The sequence below is a fragment of the Cyanistes caeruleus genome, chromosome 2, assembly GCF_971803275.1.
Source record: "Cyanistes caeruleus chromosome 2, bCyaCae1.hap1.1, whole genome shotgun sequence".
In the NCBI taxonomy this organism is placed as follows: Eukaryota; Metazoa; Chordata; class Aves; order Passeriformes; family Paridae; genus Cyanistes; species Cyanistes caeruleus.
Window position 1 is genome coordinate 78,895,529 of NC_141702.1, and position 18,322 is coordinate 78,913,850.

The 18,322-nt window shown below is 40.4% G+C and overlaps 1 long non-coding RNA gene across 1 annotated transcript; it reads left to right on the forward strand.

The window, feature by feature from the left end:
- Positions 1-4,536: 4,536 nt before the first annotated feature.
- Positions 4,537-17,977, forward strand: LOC111926985 (uncharacterized). Its single transcript, XR_002863318.2, has 3 exons — positions 4,537-4,691; positions 13,100-13,131; positions 17,770-17,977. It is a non-coding gene; the product is annotated as an uncharacterized LOC111926985 (long non-coding RNA).
- The last annotated feature ends 345 nt before the right edge of the window (positions 17,978-18,322 follow it).

Consider the following 18,322-nt stretch of genomic DNA (forward strand, 5'->3'; position numbering starts at 1 on the left):
TTTAATGAATGCAAAGGCTAATTACAGTGCCTTCCTCCTAACAGAAAATATTTCCTGTCTTTTTAATAGCAGAATTCAGCAGATATTTGCATTGGTTGATGCTAGTGGCCTGTTCCACACTGGGTGCAGTGAGGACTGGGAGTGATTTTTGTTACATTTAATACTTGTCTTTTTATTCAGAAGAAGTCTTAGAGATGAGCTTTCTTTTTGATGAGAGAGCTGTGAGTTTCTATCAGAAGTAAACTCATGCCTGGTTGTCTCCTGCCTCCTTGTACCCTCATTTGTGTGGGTGTCGCTCACCTCATCCTTCTGATCAGAGAGACAACACTTGCAGTAGTTACTCAGGTTTTAAAATATTTTCTTAAGAGAGTTCCACACTACAGATTCACAAGCATTTTTTTTAGTTTGGAAGAAGGATGTCAATCAGCAGCATTTCCACTTTATCAACTGCTCCTATTTCCAAAATCACTTCTATTGTTACAGTCTGACAAACTACCCGAAGAGTTCAAAAAATTGCTGGCTGCAGGGGCTAATTCACCTCCTTTTTGTGTTGTTTCATTCTTTTGCCCTGCCATGATTACTGTCCTATTTTTTTCAAGGGTCGCTAAATCACCAACTAATTATGTGTTATCAAAGCTGCACATAACAGTGGAGTTTGTCTCGTGGTTGATTTATATAAAAACAAGCTGGGTGAGTGAGTCAGTCAGGGTACAGATGTGCCGCTCCACCTGGTGCCTGTGCTAGCACTTATTCACGCCTCCCCTTTGTTCTTCTGGGCTCCTTTTGCTTTTTACTGCACAGCTAGAATAGGTACTGACTGCTGCATTATGTGTGCTTTAATGTTTTTTTATTATTACTATGGGAGAACAAAAACACTCATAAAGGTGTATTTTCTTTCTGGCAAAAATTCTCAGTAATGCAGTAGCTTCTTTGTTGGGGAACTTTAACCTTGGAGAATGTGACAAAGATTACTAGATGCCCACTTAGCTTCATAGCTGCTAAGGCAGTTATTTGGAAGAAATGAAAAATCCCTAAGCCTCCTTCCATGCTGGTACGAGTTCAACAGTCTGCAAATATCAACGTAGAAATTTACATGCTTATCCCCTGAGAAGTCTGTGCACATATGGTATTCTTTTTCAAATTATTTAATTAAAGCTTAAAAAGCACATGAAATCTGGAATGCTCACTTCCAAGAACACCTACCACATTAAATCAAGCTCCCCAGGTTGAAACATGGAGGGATTTAAAAAAATGCAGTTTACTTTTCCTTTTTGTATTCTTCCCTCTCTCGCCCAGTTCCCTCACCTCTAGCAACAGTGAAAGACCTAAATTCTCTTTAGCAATTTACTCAATTGCACAAGTGAATCTGTGCAGAGATGAACTTCTGCAATACTGAAATAGGGAGGTTTCTACCTTACATGTTAACTATTTTTTTTGTTTTGTTTTGATATAGAGGTAAAAGTGAAGGTTTTTGTTGTCTGCAGAGTCTTGTTCATGTTGGTAGGTAGAAATTCTAAATTTTCAGGTCTCGATGTGACTTGACAGCATTCCTTCTATGTTTGTTTAGTACTTGGCAGTTGAGGAAATACACAGCAAGGGAAGACAGAGATTACCCACTCTAGGGTAGGAGGTTGGGAATTGCCTACTATATTCAGCTGCCACTGCTTGAAAAGAGATACTGAGCTTGCCAAAGCACGCTGCCTATAATTATTAAACCTGTCCATTCAATTTCTGCTCTGAACAAACGGGGGGAAAAAAAAGACAAAATCAAAGAAAAACTCCAACCTGTGGTAATGAGATCATAACTATTTTTCAGAAAAATGTGCTTTCCTTTGCCAAGATGCTTACCTTGGTACCTGAGTACATGGGGAAAACATCCTGGATTTTCACTGGGCTGTTCTCAAAGGAGCATGTGGAGCTGTTGCTGCCTTTGTAATGAGCACCCACAGCCTTCTGTGAGAAGGTTGTTCTACCAGAGCCCCTCTGTCTGCACCATGGACATGGCTGGCAGGTTACTGTGCCGTCAACAGCCCTGTCTTATGGTGTGCTCTACCTGGTGGACTACTTCTGTAATAACCAAACCAGCTCACAAGGAAATGGGCTCGATTTCTCACACTTCACATGTGGATTCTATAATTTCTGCCTAGTGCTGGCTTTCATGCATGGTCAGAAAGGATCAATGTTTTTCAGCTCCAGCCTTTATAAGTCAAGTGTGTTTTTAAAGTGAAAAAATGGAGCCGTGTAATCACATCTGCTTTCTTGCCAAAACTGCTCCTGAAGTTCATATGGACACGCCCAGCCTGGCTTGAAACAGATGATAATGTGACTTGCCAAGCCTTTGGCTCCCTGGGCAGCTGCAGAGCTTGGTAGCTTGCTGCCGTGGCTGCCTGCCCGGCAGCACTCCAAATGGGGGTCTAAAAACCAGCTCCGTTATGGTACACACACGCTTTTGTCACAAGCAAGCAACAAAATCTCCAACTGCATTTGTAGGGTTATATCCATAAATACAAGAAAATGCAAGTCACTGAAATCTCGCGTTTCCACGGAGGAATGAGGATACCTCATTCCCCCCGCCTTGTTTCCCCTCTCCAAGTGTCCCTCTGGAAAAGATGCAGCTAATTGCAGCTTGTCAAATTACTGGGGAACTTCAGATAGCTTAGGCAATTAACAGAAGTTTCATTTTGATTACTTTGTGCAAGTTTTATACAGAAACGACGCTCTGAAGACTCGTTTTAGGGAGAACGCTATTATATCAATGTAGGTGGCAATTTCTCTCTGAGACAGTAAGTTTTGGTTTCAGTGAGGAAAACTCCATGACAGCCTCTTCCAGCAGTGAGATCTGATGATTCTTAAAGCAGGGGACCCTTAAAACTGGGATGTGACAAGTAAATAATTACCTTCAGCTATAAACAGTGCTAATCGTAGAAGTAAAGGAACCATTAAAAGCTGTAAACAGAGGGTTCTACTACTTCTCTTCTGATTCTCTGTGCCGTAGCCAGATGGACCAATTTGGTTAAGGGAACCTGGCAGTGAAAAATGCTGTTCTACAACATTCACCTGAAGGTGACAGCCCAGAGAAAAAATAGGTTTGAACTTGCATCAACAGTCCTTGGATTATTTTCATGTGAATGGCAGAGTGAAATAATTTGTGATTGCAGATAATGCATGAAGCAATTACCAGAAATATGGTATTTTGGCCCAAGGAAATTCGTGTTCAGGCAATAATTTCAAATGTTTTAAATTCTACACTTCTGTAGTAGGTGACACAAAATCCTTTTTTGGTAATGACTATATCACTAAGTCTGTCCTTGCATGCCCTTCCTTGTTAGCTATTCAAGAATTAAAAAGATTTATTAACCTTGTCTTAGTTTCAGTAGCCTCTTCTACTTTTTTAGTTTGCAGTACTTGACATGCAAAATATTATGGTTTTTTAAACCAAGTCCCCCAAGTAATAAAGTACTTAATTTAAGAAATAAGTAGGTGGCTTTACTCCTCTCACTTGGACCTGGAAAAGTCTGTACAGCTACAGAAACTTCAGCATTTCCATTGTTGGCCAGCCTAGTCCAGCTACTAACAATGAAGCTGATAATATTAAATATTTCAGAGGTATAAGCAAGATATTTCAAGATGAACAGGATAAAGCAATCAATTCTTTAATAAACACTAAGAATAATGTGTGGATGATTATTCTGAATTAATTTTAAACCTATCCAATGGCTCTGTGAAAATTTGACAATTTAAATTAATAAATAGACTTTCACCAAGTCTTGAAAGAAATTCTAGTCCAAAGGGGTAGCATGCTTCCTTTGTAGCATGGAAAAAGGATATATCAAATTACTTTCTCTAAAAATCCATTATTAGATATACCTACTGCATATCATATTTTTCATTTCTCTCTGTAAATCTTTACAGTTTGTCTTCTTATGGATAGTCTTCCAGTTTCTTTATCCTTTCAAAGCATATTTTCAGAACCATTCCTATAGCTACCTTTTTTTTTTAATAACACGAGAGATAAAACGTTCCATATACAACACTGAAAGAAAATAGAATAAAAATGTAAGTATTTTTTTCTCATTCTCTGTGCTCTCTGCATTTTGCATCCTTTCATAGCTTCTGTGCTACACAGGTGATTCCCAGGTATTTATTTTTCTGAGTACTACAACTTAAATTATGTACATAATATTTGAAGAAACTGGAATCAAAATGAAACAAGAACAGAAATTTAAATCAGAGGAATAAATAAAAGGAACTGCAATAAATGACCAGAGAAAAAATAAAGACATCAGCCAACAGAACCCAGGCTTTTCTATTATTAATACCTCCTGGAATAAAAATAAATTTGCTTTCAGGAGATATGCCTCAAAACTTTTAGCCGGTGTAAATCTTTGAGCCATTACCTCCATTGGGATTGGGGAACCTGTGCAGGGACATGCACTGGACACAGCCATTTCAGCAGCTTTTCCAGCCTGAAGAATGACATATCTGCAGGAGAGAAGCAAGCTGCAGTTTGTCAGTTTGCAGGCAGTGGAAAGCCAGGGGTGGCCTTTGCCTCAGATTAGATTTTTACATGACTAGAGGTGGCAGCAGTCTCTAGCAGCTGGAGGGAAGATGCCAGTGGAAAGCCTGGGTGGCGTGGGCTCATCTTCCCCGCCACCATAAGCAGCTTTGGAAAGCACCCAAATGTGGCTCAGGTACAATTGCAATGTTTACTCTTGAAAGGAGTAAGTGGCAATTCACATGCCTGAGGTTGTGGAGGACTAATCAGTGCCGAGAGAGTGCAGGCCCAGGCAGCGTCCCCACCGCCACCATCCCAGTGGTCACAGCTGTGACCCTCACCTCGGGGCACTGGTGGGCCATGCCCACAGCTGTGTGTGGTGTGGTGCATATAAGTGTATGTCTGCACCATAGGGCACTCCTGAGGCATGTTCTCAGTGAGGCTGCAAGTGTAACCTTCAACATTGTCTGGAGTGCTTCCCTTCCTGGAAATGTGGGCAACCCCTCATTTGAGTCAAATGAGCCTGGTAGCCCCTACTTACCACGTTGATGAACTGGGGAGCTCACTGTGATCTGGAGTGCCCCTGCAGCTGGGCTTCATCAGGAAAGAAACTCTGTTTCGGGGTCAAAAATGTGAGGTGACTTATTTCAATTTCAGCATCAGCCTCGGAGAAATGCAGTGAGCTTGCCAAACAGCACACAGGGCCTGTCACTTTTCTGCTACCCACTTTGGGGTGGTGGGGGAGCTCCAGCAGTGCCAGGCCTTCTTTTCTGGTTCTGTTTGGAGCAAGGCTGGCATTGTGGGGTCGAGGGGAAACTCTGGTCCCTGAGGCAGGAGGCTGCCTTCAGCCTGCAGAAAGGGAGGTACAACATGTGCCTACAGTGCCTGCAGCACATGGGAATGGAAATGTGGGAAATCACACACAGAATCACAGAATATCCTGGAAGGGCCACACAAGGATCATCGAGTCCAACTACTATGCCCACACAGGACACCCCAAGAGTCACACACATGTGCCTGAGAATATTGTCCAAACTCTGTCAGGTTTGGTGCCAATTGCTAGTTGCCAATTGCCCAGCCCTTGTTCAACTTGCCAGTGATCAGGACTCCCAGGTCCCTTTCCATGGAGCTGCTCTCCAGCTTCTTGTTCCCCAGTCTGTATGTACCTCAAGGCTTGCCCTGTAAAAAACTAAGAATGCTCCTCCTACCCTAAATGGGACACTAGCATGAACTGTAACAACACATGCTATAATACAGCTGTCTGCCTCAAGCCTACATGGCATGCCTGGGTAGATGTTATTTCATGACAACCTGATACCATCTGTAAATTTTCTTTGGATAACAGGGTCGAGAAGCCGTTCTCCCAGCTGTGGATGAAGAGCTGAAAATATGTGCACATATTGCTTATGTGCTGTGGATGTGTTAAAGTGCTTTTTTCCCTCCCAGGAATGATGTAGCGTGACAGGGTGGGGATGCGATCAGTCACTGGTGTTACTGTTAGCTTTACAATAATGATCTTTTGATATTTGCTCTTAAACTCCATCACATATTTTTATTCCATCTTCAACAGGTGTTAATCTCTTCGCAGAAACAGCTGAGCATTTGGCTTTACTCAGCTGTTTCTAATCAGAGCCAAAGGCAGTCCTGAAGCAATCACAGTATTTTTCTTTTTAAATTGTCTATGCATATTTTAAAAGAAATACTGCATTTCTGTGTGGCTCTGGTTAAATACATGTCTTCTTCTGCCTCCATAATACCTGTTTAAAATAATTCAGAGCCAGCTGGAGCCCAGTTTCCCAATTTTGCTCTTTCAATACACACTGAAATGTCCAGGGTACAGACACAAATTAGGGGAAGAGCCAGCCAGTGAGTCTCCCCTTCATTCTGATTTGGTGCAGGGACTCAGTGCTCTGTAAGGTGGTTGGGATGGATGTGCAAAGTCCCTGAAAGATGAGATCATCTATACAGTGGTGGTGGTGTCATGCACAAAGCAGGCAGCATCACTGCTTTTAATAACTGGAGGTTAACATTCAGCAAACACCTCTAATATCCTTGAAAATTAATCACATGGAGAGCAAAGAGTATATTGCATATCTGCCACAGCGAAACCACCTGAACAGCAGCTCAGATGATGTCTGTGCCTTTCTGAGCTTGCAGCTGGCTTTGGGGGTGCCACTGCCTCCTCTCCCTGACCATGTGTTCCTCAGAGAGCACCTTCTGGTTTGGCCTTCTAGGCTTTGGCCTCTAGAAGAAATTTCACCAGGCTGCACCACGTGTTTATTGTCAGTGTGCTGAATGAGTCTTGGCCCTTGATGTAACTAACAATGAATGGCTTTCATAAGTCCCATCAGACATTCTGGTCCATCATGGACTTGCATATGAAGTTTCTGTGTTTCAGAGCCATGTTGTTACAACAACAATACCTGCTCTAGAAGAGGGGTATTTGACTATCTGTAAATCTCATATTACTTTACAAAGAAAATTCCAGAACATAAATCCCGGAAATTCACAGTAAATTTTAAATCTGGAAGAAATCCAAACACTTACTGGTATTAAAATGCGTATACCCGAGAAATGCTATTAATTTAGTTTCCAAGGCAGAGAATGCTGGTAAGCAGTCAGCTAGGCATTCCCTTCTATTGATCCCTTCTATTGATCAGGAAGTATCTTTGTAGAAAAAACCTGGAACAAGGCTGTCTCAATGAAATGGTTTGTGGTCCTAGCAAACCAGATCCTCACATCTCTCTCTCTCTCTCTGTAGGTGCTCTGTCCCTGCCATCTGAAATTCTTTTTTTCTTTCTTTCTTTCCTTAATGTTGTAACCCAGAGCCATTTCTGGTGTCTGCAGAGCCCTTGAGCTGTCCACAAAGAGCTGATGAGAAGGAGGAAACAGTGACCAGGGTGCAGGTCTGGCACTGCTGGATCACTCTGCCCTGAGGCCTGAGGGAATTTCCCTGTCGTTCCCCCTTACCAGTTGTCCTACATATTAAAAATAGCCTCCAGAAAATCACAATAGTAAAGCGTGTTGTATTTGTGTTACTTCTCAGTGTGACAGGGTGGTCACAGATGAAGGGACGTACTGGAGCCCTGAAAATGTCCCAGTAATGGCTACAACTATTTCTCCACATCTAGGGGCTTTTTTTTATACCAAAGAGACATGGACGTACCCAAAACCCCTATATTTTTTAACTTTTATTTGACATATTTTAGAATCGTATCTATAATCTTTGTGTTCTACATTGTGTTATGTTACAGATATACAGTATTGTTAAAGAAGTCTATTTTAATTTTTGCTACATTCTGTCACACAAAAGAATGGGGTTGTTTCATGTGAAGTGCAAGAAGGGGGCAGGGGGAGTATAAAATACTCCCAGAAAGCCCTGAGAAGCAACTTAGGTGTCAAGACAAAAGACCTAATAGGTCTTGCAGTTAGAGCAGCAAATTTGGTGGGCTGTGCTAGAAGGGTTGCTCAAGGGTTAGGGAATCAGTGCATTTGGTATCAGCATTGGAGGAGTCTGAGCTAATGTGGAACAAGCTGGTAGTTAGCTGCAAAGATGACAGGCTCCGTGTGGCAGTGTGGGAAGTACAGACCTTTGGGCAGGGCTTGTTTGCCCTTGACTGTGAGATCTGCCCTCACCTGCTCTCCATGCATCCTCATTTAGCCGTGAGGATCATACTTACTAAGTCATTAAGTAAGGTCTTGAAGGAGCAGGGAGAGAATGAAAATTGTAAGTTTTTGACAAATGTAGGAAACAAAGAACACGACTGGGAAAGCTTTAAAGAAAAGTATCTGCTTGTTTTCTTCTTTAAGAATTAAACTGGCCAGTCTAATTATTTTGCTTTATCAGTTTGTAGGTATTGAACAAATAGGCAAGAAATGAAAAGATGTCTTTCCAATCAAGGCTTTTTCAGCAGTATTAAAACTAAAGTTGCTTCTGATCAAGTGCCAAAAGAAACATGTTACTTACTGTATGCTGTCAGAAAGAGAATTTCACGATTCTTATTTCTTCTCAGATATTGTACTTGCATATGCTACGAAAAGAAAAAAGATTTGAACACTGTGGAGAACACATAGGGTTACTAGTCTACAATAGGCAGACCATTGGACAAATCAATATCTGAATTTCTATTTGCTTTTTCCTCCTTCCCAGATCAAATACAGCTATTAATTAGTGTTATTCGTGGTGGTGCTGCCCTTTGCAAAATATACTCATTAAAAATGCTTCTTGGCTTAAATGGTGCTTCATAAATTGTTCTCAACTGCAGTTTACAAATGAGAGAGAGTTTGAAGCAAAAGTACATAATGTCCAAGAGGCAATCAGAAAATAATAAATAGAAAAATACTTATTTGTGGAACACGTGTAGCACACTAACATATTATGCTTCAAGCCTAAACAATGAAGTGCAGAAAATCATTAAGTATCTATTAGGATTACCTACCGCAGCTCTAGAGAGCTGGATACCTTATTTAAAAAAGCAGCATTATAAAACCACACCAAATTCCTCATCTCAGACTGAAGTTCATTATGGGCCTTTTTGCCCACACACATCTGTGAGTTAAAAAGAGGCCTTACTACGCAGCCCTTTGTGCTGGAGAATGCTGGTCATGGTCATGCAACACCTCAGAAATAGGGCCGGGGGCAAATTCCCTGAAATCTGTTTCTTTACCGCTTGAGCAGCTGTCTCAGGATGGCTAGACACAATGAAGTGCTGTACATAATTATTTTATCCATGGCTGAATGATGGCCAGCTTTGCTGGAAAGCCAACAGCTGTTTAATGGTGTATAGTCACATGCTGTACCAGTTTATCGAGGGAAGGGATAAATACATAATCCAGCTGATGTCTTGGGTCACAGTTGAGTAACCTAATTTGGAAGTAGGTCAGAACAAAGAAGGCATCCTGATGCCTATGGCATTTTTACCATAAAGCCTTTAGTAGCACCAGGGATGCTCAGGTGATGCCTTTCACCCTGGTGGTTTCTGAGGAGTGCAGCGTCTCAGAGCAGCGTTGTGCTGAGCACTTGGCATGGGGCAGTTTAACAGCTGTGACACTCCTCTGAGTATCCTTTTGAGACTCAAACATTTAATATCAAATGTCTTGCACTGTATTTGCATTCTTAGCAAGGATCATTGCGCTATGTTTTCATAGTAAAATATGTATTCCCCAAATCTGCTACAGGGTTTATTAAACGTTTTCCTGTTGGTCCTCCCAGGAAGTCCTGGAAGGGATCTGAGTGAGTCATATCTACAGTCATCTTACAGGCTGGTCTCTGTGTGGGATTCCAGAAGGGACAGGGGCTGAGCCTCTTCCCCAGCTCCCAGAGGCAGGATGGAGAGGATGAGTAGGGCTGTCTGTTGACCTGTGGCTGCCACGTCTCTGAGGCTGGATGACACCCCATTCCCTGGGAAAGGGGCCAGTGGTGGGCACAGCCACTTGCATGCCCCACAGCACAGTGTGGGGTTTAGGACTGCAGCTACTTTTTGGAGGCCTGTTTTGTTCTGATAATGCAATTTTTTGCCTTTCCTAAATTCAGTCTTGTATTCATTCATATATCAAATCCATTTCTTATGAACTGTATCTTAAATGATACACTTGAAAAACCACAGTCCTCTCTCCTCAAGAGCTTGGACTCCTTATGGCAGCTGGTGTCCAATGCTGCCATGCTCCTCCTTCCCTTCTCCTGGTGTTGCATTTGGTTGTTAAAGCAAAGCATAGAAAGGCAGCCAGGGTTTGAATCCTTTTAACAGTGTGATGGATACTACTTCTAATAAAATTTACTATGTCAGTAGAGCCTAGAGGAAGGAAAAACCTGACTTTCTTCTGTCTCTTTTATTGCTACCTGTCCTGTCTCAAATTTCCTTCCAAAGTGTAGTGGTTTGGATTGTACTCCTATCCTTCCGTCCCAGAAGGTTCTGGCTTTGAGGAAGGAAACTAATTTCAGGAACCTGTATATGTGTTTCATTTACAAGGTGCAATGAGATCTATCAGTTTCTGATTCATGCTGTCAGATAGGGTCAAGTCCTTAACATGACAGATGAGTAGGGCAAAAGCAGGCTGCTTGAAGCTTATTAATTAATCTTCAACAAATGAATCTTCCAGAATAAAAACCCCAAACCCTGCTATTCATAGAGTAAGAATCATATACCCAGAAAGCAGTGAAAAGTCACCTTCCAAAATTGCCATGGAAATGTTGCAGCTGGTGATAAAGAGACTGTGTTTCTCATAAACTATTTTTTGAATTGGAACTAAGAAACTTTATATTAAAGCAACTTTAAGGCTAATATAAAACCTAGACTCATATGTTCTCAGGAATATCTTTGAAAAATATTGGCATCTTGATAATTTCCCGTTTTGCTTACTATCAGCTAACACTTCTTTATCAGAGTGTTATCAGTGTGAATAAAATGTCTTTCCTTTGAGAGAAATGGTTTAAAAATTATGATTAGTGGTTAAGTGTGACAAAAAATCGGAAAAGACAATCTTCAGCATTATCATTAAAGAAAAAAAAAAATCACAGCATTTAAAGAATATATTACTCTCAAAGGAAAATGTTTGGATCAATGGGAAAAATAGTCCATAATTTGCAAAAGGAACATTTGAGGTCTTTCAGTGTTTTACAATAGTTATGAAAAATACTTCAAAATAATTTATCCTCTTTCTTATATTTTGTAGTGGGGGGTACTTCCTAGCTCTTTACTCCTGGTCCAGGATCCTGGATGAGAGGAAACGTGAAAATACAGGTTGTGTTTATCAGCAAACAAACCTGAGATATTTGTCACCTGAGCAATGAATTACCTAAAAAGAATTGACTAAGATGGTGTAGGACACTGCAAGTGTGCATGCTGCTGTAGAGCTTCATGTCAATAGAGGTATTGGGCTGCTTATAATTGGATGCTGTATTTCTATAAGGGCCCGGGAAGAGAGATCTTGTATTGAGATTGAACTCCTTTACATTAACATAAAAATGTATGACTTTTGATCTCTTTCCTGCGGCACACAGAAGCATTTTCACAAAACCCAGAATCCAGTCACTGAATCACAGTAGAAAATAATTAGAAACGGAAATGCCCTGCTGGGTTATTGAGTTCTTTCCTCTTAAAATGCAAATATATTTCCTGTGATACATATTTTTTCTCGTGAAGTTCACTCTTGAATCATGCCTCATGACCATTTTATCATTTTCCTGTGCATATCGTCTCACAGATTCAACTATTAAGTGCCTCACTTACGTCTCATTAATCTTAGTTTTACCTCTTGACTGTATCCTTGTTATCATGTTCTCTAAGAATTAAGGAGAGCCGTGGGAAAATCTGTTTGCTTGAAATGACATTTAGATTTCTCCAAAACTGCAAATGTAACATTTTTGAGGTTCAAATATGTTTTGCTAACCTTTCACGTTTGTTCATCCTTTGAATTTTTTTCATTTTTGATCAGGACAAGAATCTGAAATAGCAAAATACATCAAGGAAATTATTCCTATGGTATTTTGGGACAGAAAGAAAATTAGCATCTCATAAAGCCTCCCTTCTGTCTAGGTACTTTTTGAGAACCAGAAGGAAAATTAATTAATTTTGTGTTCTCCTGAATACCCATGAAATTATCCCAAGTCGTGTTTCATTTGGTGGGCTGTTTCCCATATGGTGGACATTAAATATGACCTATTCTTCAGAGAAAGCCTGAAAAATAGAAATAAGAAATATACATATTTAATCACAGACATTACAAATATTCAAAATAAACTTAATCCTCTTAGTTTGGAGATCCTAATTTGACAGCATTCTTGGAGAATGATGATCTACTAATATTCCTGGATACAGGTGAGAGAATGAGCTAGAAAATTACTGGTGTGTATTCTTGTTAATTTCACAAAGTATTTTAAAGCTTGTTCAGTGCAAAGTATCTGTATCCCTATAAGTCTGTTACCTTAATAAGGGAGAATGACTGAGCCATGGCTCAGGAAAGGAAGTCCCTAAGGTGCAGACAGGCACAGGAGTCACCACCAGGACCGGAGAGAAGGTTCAGACAGACCTTGCTATGGGTACCTGTTGCAGTGGCATCCAGGAAGATATTGAGACCACTCACCAAGTCATGCAGTTACTAAAAGTCAGCAGAAACAGGGGTGTGCCCTGCAAGATGATTGCCCATGGAGAGCAGAAGAGGACTCTTGCTGACTGCTTCATACTCATCATGAAAAATATGACTTAGAAATCCCAATGGCTCTTCTGTAGGCAAAACACTACTTCAGGTCTGAGTAGTGACTCCAAATTCAGGTCCTGTCTCTGAATTATTCATCAGTGCTAGCTTTATTTCTCCAGCTCCCTGTGAAGATTTTGTGATCCTGGGAAAGTGTGATTTGATATGCCAAAGTCCTACCTAACCCTCTGTGCAGGGGGCTATGTTTCGTCTCCTCTTGTCCTGAATGCAGCAGCTCACCAAGGAAGTGTTGGGACACCAATTTTTTGTCCCTTTGTCCAGCCACACATGATAGTGAATCAGATAAAATTTAATGGAGGTGATAATTGCTTTTTCCAGACACTGTATTTTTCTTTTTAATTTCATTGTTGGCTAATGATCTGTATATTTTTTTATCTTGCATGTCTACAGGGCTGAAGAACAGCTCCTCAAATTGCTCCCAGGTGAGTACATCAGCAAGTGGCTACTTCCTAGGCATTTTATGATACTCCACAACTAATTAAATCTATTTCAGGAGATGTAAATCAGATAGGACTTTTTCTTATCCGGCACTTTAAAGCTGCATATCTGAAAACTTTCTACAAACAGCAAGGAAATGCCTTTATCCCTTTGTGATCAATGAAGCTTCTTTTTTGATGATTTTTTGGTTTGTAGCTCAGATGTGTGTCTTGTAGACCAGACTGACATTGCTATTCTTGGCCTTGCTCACAGGGACTGTCTTTATCCATGTTTTGGACACTTCTGGCTTGTGGACAGTCTCTGCAAGCAGCAGAGATTTTCATTATTAGGTATAATTTGCTGCTGGGAGCACAGAGCTATTGCATGACACAGAAAATCTGTCAGACAGCTCGAGGTTCTGACTCAGGTGCTGCTTGACCATGACAGCTCTGCTTTTGGTCTGAGCCCTGTCCCTGTCTAGAAAACATATAAAGACATAATAGTTGAAAAGCGATACTTTTGAACTTATACAAAATGGATTTTTACTTGCAGGTTCAAAGATGACAAAATGTTCTCTGGTCCAGTAGTGGCCTTGACAGTTTTTGTGAAGAAAACACCTTGTTAGCGGCTCACGGCTTTCTTTTTTCAGGGTTGTCCTGGCCAAGAGAGGGGAAATGGCAAACAGAACAGGTGGAGTTCATATCTTGACAAAACTATTCCTACCTTCCCCATTTCCTGTGTTCCCTGTCTTCTGATGGATGGGATGCCATACCACTCATGGATCATTTACGGGACCTCAGTAAGGTAGCATAACCCCATGTGGGTTTTATGGAATCTGGAAGGCTTATGTAAATGTCGAGAAGATAAACTTCTCCAAAATGTATGTTCCACATGTCCCAACATGTCTTCCACCAATATTTGGCATTCATGTATAGATAGACTCTCTCTTTTGTAATTGAGCACTTCAAGCTCAGGAATCTAAATGAGATGGGTGTTCTCATTAGATAATGGATGCTTTTGTGTGTTTGCAGAAACACAGTGGAAAGTTGCATTCTTTTCTTAGTCAAGCATCTGAAGGTGGAGAAATGAAATGCAAATTATTACTTACATCTTTTCTGTGATTCTATGTCTAGAAAACTAATTGTGGGAGCATTCACTTTGATAATGAACTATAAACATTAATTAATTAATTAATTAATTCTGGTTAATAAAAAGTAAGGAAGCTTGGGATATCAGAAGTAGAGAGACCAGACAATGGCTGCCTGACTAAGAAAGAGAAAGAGCTGATGTTAAAACAAGGAAAATTGCCTTTGCCCTCTAACTTAACCAAGGGGAAACCTTGTTCATCAGTATTTGCAAGCAGTAAGTCCATTATGCAAACAGCTTATATTGGTTTACTGCTGTTTTCTTCCAGTACTTTCCGTTCTGATAAAAGCTACTGATGCATAAGCACAAAGTTGAAAGTTATGAAGTTTTCAAAACTGTAATTTGCTTTAAACCTTTCTCTGCAGGGCAGAGACATTTTCTTTCTTCTCTGACTTATTACACTGTCTAGCATCCCCCTGGTTCTGACAGTACAAATGTTAGTGGAACCATACCAAAGAGTGGATCAATGAGATGAGAAATCATCGTGGGCAAAACCAGGTCAGGACTTCTCTGGTGACCCCCAAATGAGGGTAATTAATTTTTGCAGAATCACCCAATAGGGGTGAACCTGCTGAAACTAATGTGGAAGACGGGTTTTAATTATGAAACCATCCAGGATTACAGTGAAGCAACAGATTAGGTGGAGATGACAGAGAAGAGCTGGTGGCTTTTCTTCAGAAGATACAGACAGCAAAAGAGAGGATCTGTGGTTAATTAAATCCTAACTAGCAGGCTGCGAGTGCTAGGAAGGGAGGAAAGCATAGAGCTTCTGGCTCCTTGGGGTAGGAAAGAGAAAAAGCAGAAAAATGGAGACCACAAGTGGGCAGGAAGCTGGATTCAGCCAAATCAGAGGCCATCTTGCTCAGGGCCCTCAGGAAGCAAATCTGGGTAAAAGGAGCTGAGGTGAGTTGTATGTTGCTGACAAAAACAGTATGAAAAGCACAGGTATAAACCCTCCCTGTGCTAGGACAGTTAGGAAGGGTAGTGAGAGACCCACTGGCTGAATCACCACCTTCTCACTAACCCAAGCCAAAGAAACATTTGTACAGAAATTAGAAATTAGGTTGACTTAGATTAGCATGAATATAATAAGTTATTACAGATAAAATAAGAAGGCTCTACTGTATGATTTGATGGTAATAAAGACTACCTTGAAAATCGGCAAAAATAGGATGTGTATAAACCACACTAGAAGGAAAATGATTGTACTTGCCTCACCCTGTCATTTGATTATTTTTTCTGTTGTTCTGGAGTATTTGCTGAACTTGTTTTTTACCTTCTCATATCCCTACCCTTTTTTAAAAAAGGAACATTTCCTGTCATAGTACTATATTAGTTTTGGAACAATGGGGCAGACTTTGCTACAATAGAGAGGGAAAAAGAATCCAAGAATGAGAAAAGCGGTGAGAAAGAAACAGAGTTCCTAGTTTAAAATCTCAGAGAAAATTGGGTGATTTAAATTAAGAAGCACTGGAAAAAGCAAGGCTCCCTTAAAATGTACCCTCTGTAGGGGTGAAACGTTCAGTTTGCCCTTATAAAATTTCCAAATTCCTCAGAGCAGAGCAAACACCTGACATGCAGATATATCTGAACAGCTTAAAACTCCTTGCTGTAGCAAAAGCCTGGGGCAGAGCAAAACCTTTAAATGTGTAAGGTAAATGTGTAAATGTCTAAGGTAAATACGTGAGAGAAGGGATGAGAAAAGATGTGCTCCAAGAAACTTTTGTCTCAACTGGAGTTGACCCCCAGCAAATACCAGGGTTTCTTAACCCTATTGCCCAGCCATCTGAGTGAGCTGTTCCATCACCTGGCCTGTACAGGAATTCAGTTCAACCCGAGTTTAATTTTCCCTGAAAGCAGGTCTTGGGACTTCCTACCTATTATCTGTGACCTCCTTTGTAGTTTTCAGCTACTCTCTGGTTATCTTACTTTTGCTTAACCCTCTACTGCATCCTTTTTTTCTCCAGACTTGCTTTCACCTCTTTCCTGCTGTAATGACTGTCTCTGTGCTGTGCCTGCTTATTTTTCGTCATTGAATTGCCCAGACTGTTCTCTCCTAGATGCCTCTTTTCTTAGAATTATATGTTTTGTTCTTTCATCCTTCATCTTAGGTACAGCTTAGAGTTCTTTTCTTCTAAGTAGGTGCTTAGCAGGTAAAGTTCAGTAGCTAAAGTTCAGACCCTGTGAAGAGAGGATTGATTCTTACCATTGCAGTCAGCTTTTTAGTGGGAGAACTTCAGCTGGTTTCTTATATCCTTCATTGTTCAGAAATAGGGCAGGTTCTCACTTCATGCACATGTATTTAAAGTCAGCATAGAGACTTGCATCCTAGTCAGTAATGATGCTTCAAAACCTTTCCTGCAATATCCATTACCAGAACGTATTTTTTTAAAGTGTTCCTGGTGGAATGTGTATTCTATAATTTTTTTTTTTGTAGTTTATTGGTGTCTGTGTAAAACAATCTATTCATGGTATTTGAAGAATTTGGGGACTGAGAAAATTTTAGACTATTGTCACATCAATGGCAATTAAAGTGAAGCAGAAGCTGTGATCAAGAGTCCTTATCCTGTTTTTTATTTCAACAAGAGAATTTAAAAAATGCCTGCAAGTGCAAGCTGAGTGTTGCACTTCCCTTTCTTAAGAAGCTCCCTTTCTTAAGTCTTCAGAGTTGCTAACTATTTCTCTCTAGTAGTATGTGTTACAACCCTGTCATTTATTTATTGTTCACTGTTCTACCTATGTGGGGAGGGGAAGAAAACCTCATCAGACGAGTCACAAACCCTGAAAACGTAACAGTGATTTGAGTTAGGGCAAAGGCTTCCCTGAAATGCATCCTCTCCTGCTCCTTCAAACACCTCGTTGCTTGCTCATTATTGGAAGCCTGCAAGTATGTGATATTTGCATAAAGCACAGATGGTTGGGAAAACCTGCATTCTGCTGTACATTCGTTTACATGAATATGATGTTGGTATCCTTATAGCAGCCTTTCAGTGCCTGAAGGGGACCTACAAGAAAGTCAGAAGGGGCCATTTTACAAGAGCATGTAGTTACAGGACAAAAGGGAATGACTTCAAACTGAGAAAGGGAAGGTTTAGGTTAGATATCAGTAAGAAATTCTTTGCTGTGAGGGAAGTGAGGCACTGGAACAGGGTGCTCAGAGAAGCTGTGGATGTCCCATCCCTGGAAGTGTTCAAGGCCAGACTGGATGGGGTTTTGAGCAACCCTGTATAGTGGAAGGTGTCCCTGCCCATGGCTGGGGGATTATAAAGTTTTGATCATTAAGGTCCTTTCCAACCCAAACCATTCTACGACTGTATTTGTGATGGTTCTATTCTTGTCATTCTTATCTGGGGTAGTAAAGGTGTCTGGAAAGAAAACTAGGGGGGGGAAAAGTGGGCAAGGAGAGTGCTACCTGATGACCCATTAATGATCTGATTATTCTTGGCTAAAGTCAGAAGATGAAGCGCAAATAATGAAACTTTTGTTTCTTTTCTCAGGGGCTACCTACCAGGAAGTTATGTGACTTCAGTTCATGCTTGTAGTATTACAGTGACATAACTGTTCTTGAAGGAAACTTGTTACATGGTTTCTTATAACATTTGCATTTATATATTTCTCTGGAAGTGTTTATTGAAATGATGAAACCATAAAACTAATTTTAAAATGTGTATTTAAAGGAAAACTAAATATAAACATTAAAAAAGTCAGCTTCAATTTCAATTCTTGAGCTTTTTATTTGAATTTTTTTTCCTTTTTAAAATGTGTTTGTATCTTGATCAGGATGTATTTACTTTTTTTGTCTAAGCCTTTATCAATATTAGAGAAAAAAAGATCTACAAATTGCTCTTATAACAATAAGAGTAAATTTCTCCACCTTACTCAGGGCCCCAGTTGCTTTGCCAGTGCTTTCATCAGATGAAAGAACACAAGTTATATTTTTGGGTTTCATTAAAGACTAATTTTGAGTTTGAGCTCAATAATAAGTAAAACACAGACACATTTTAAGAAGCAGTTGCTGTCTCTGGAGCACCAAGAGGGCCAAAAGGCAGG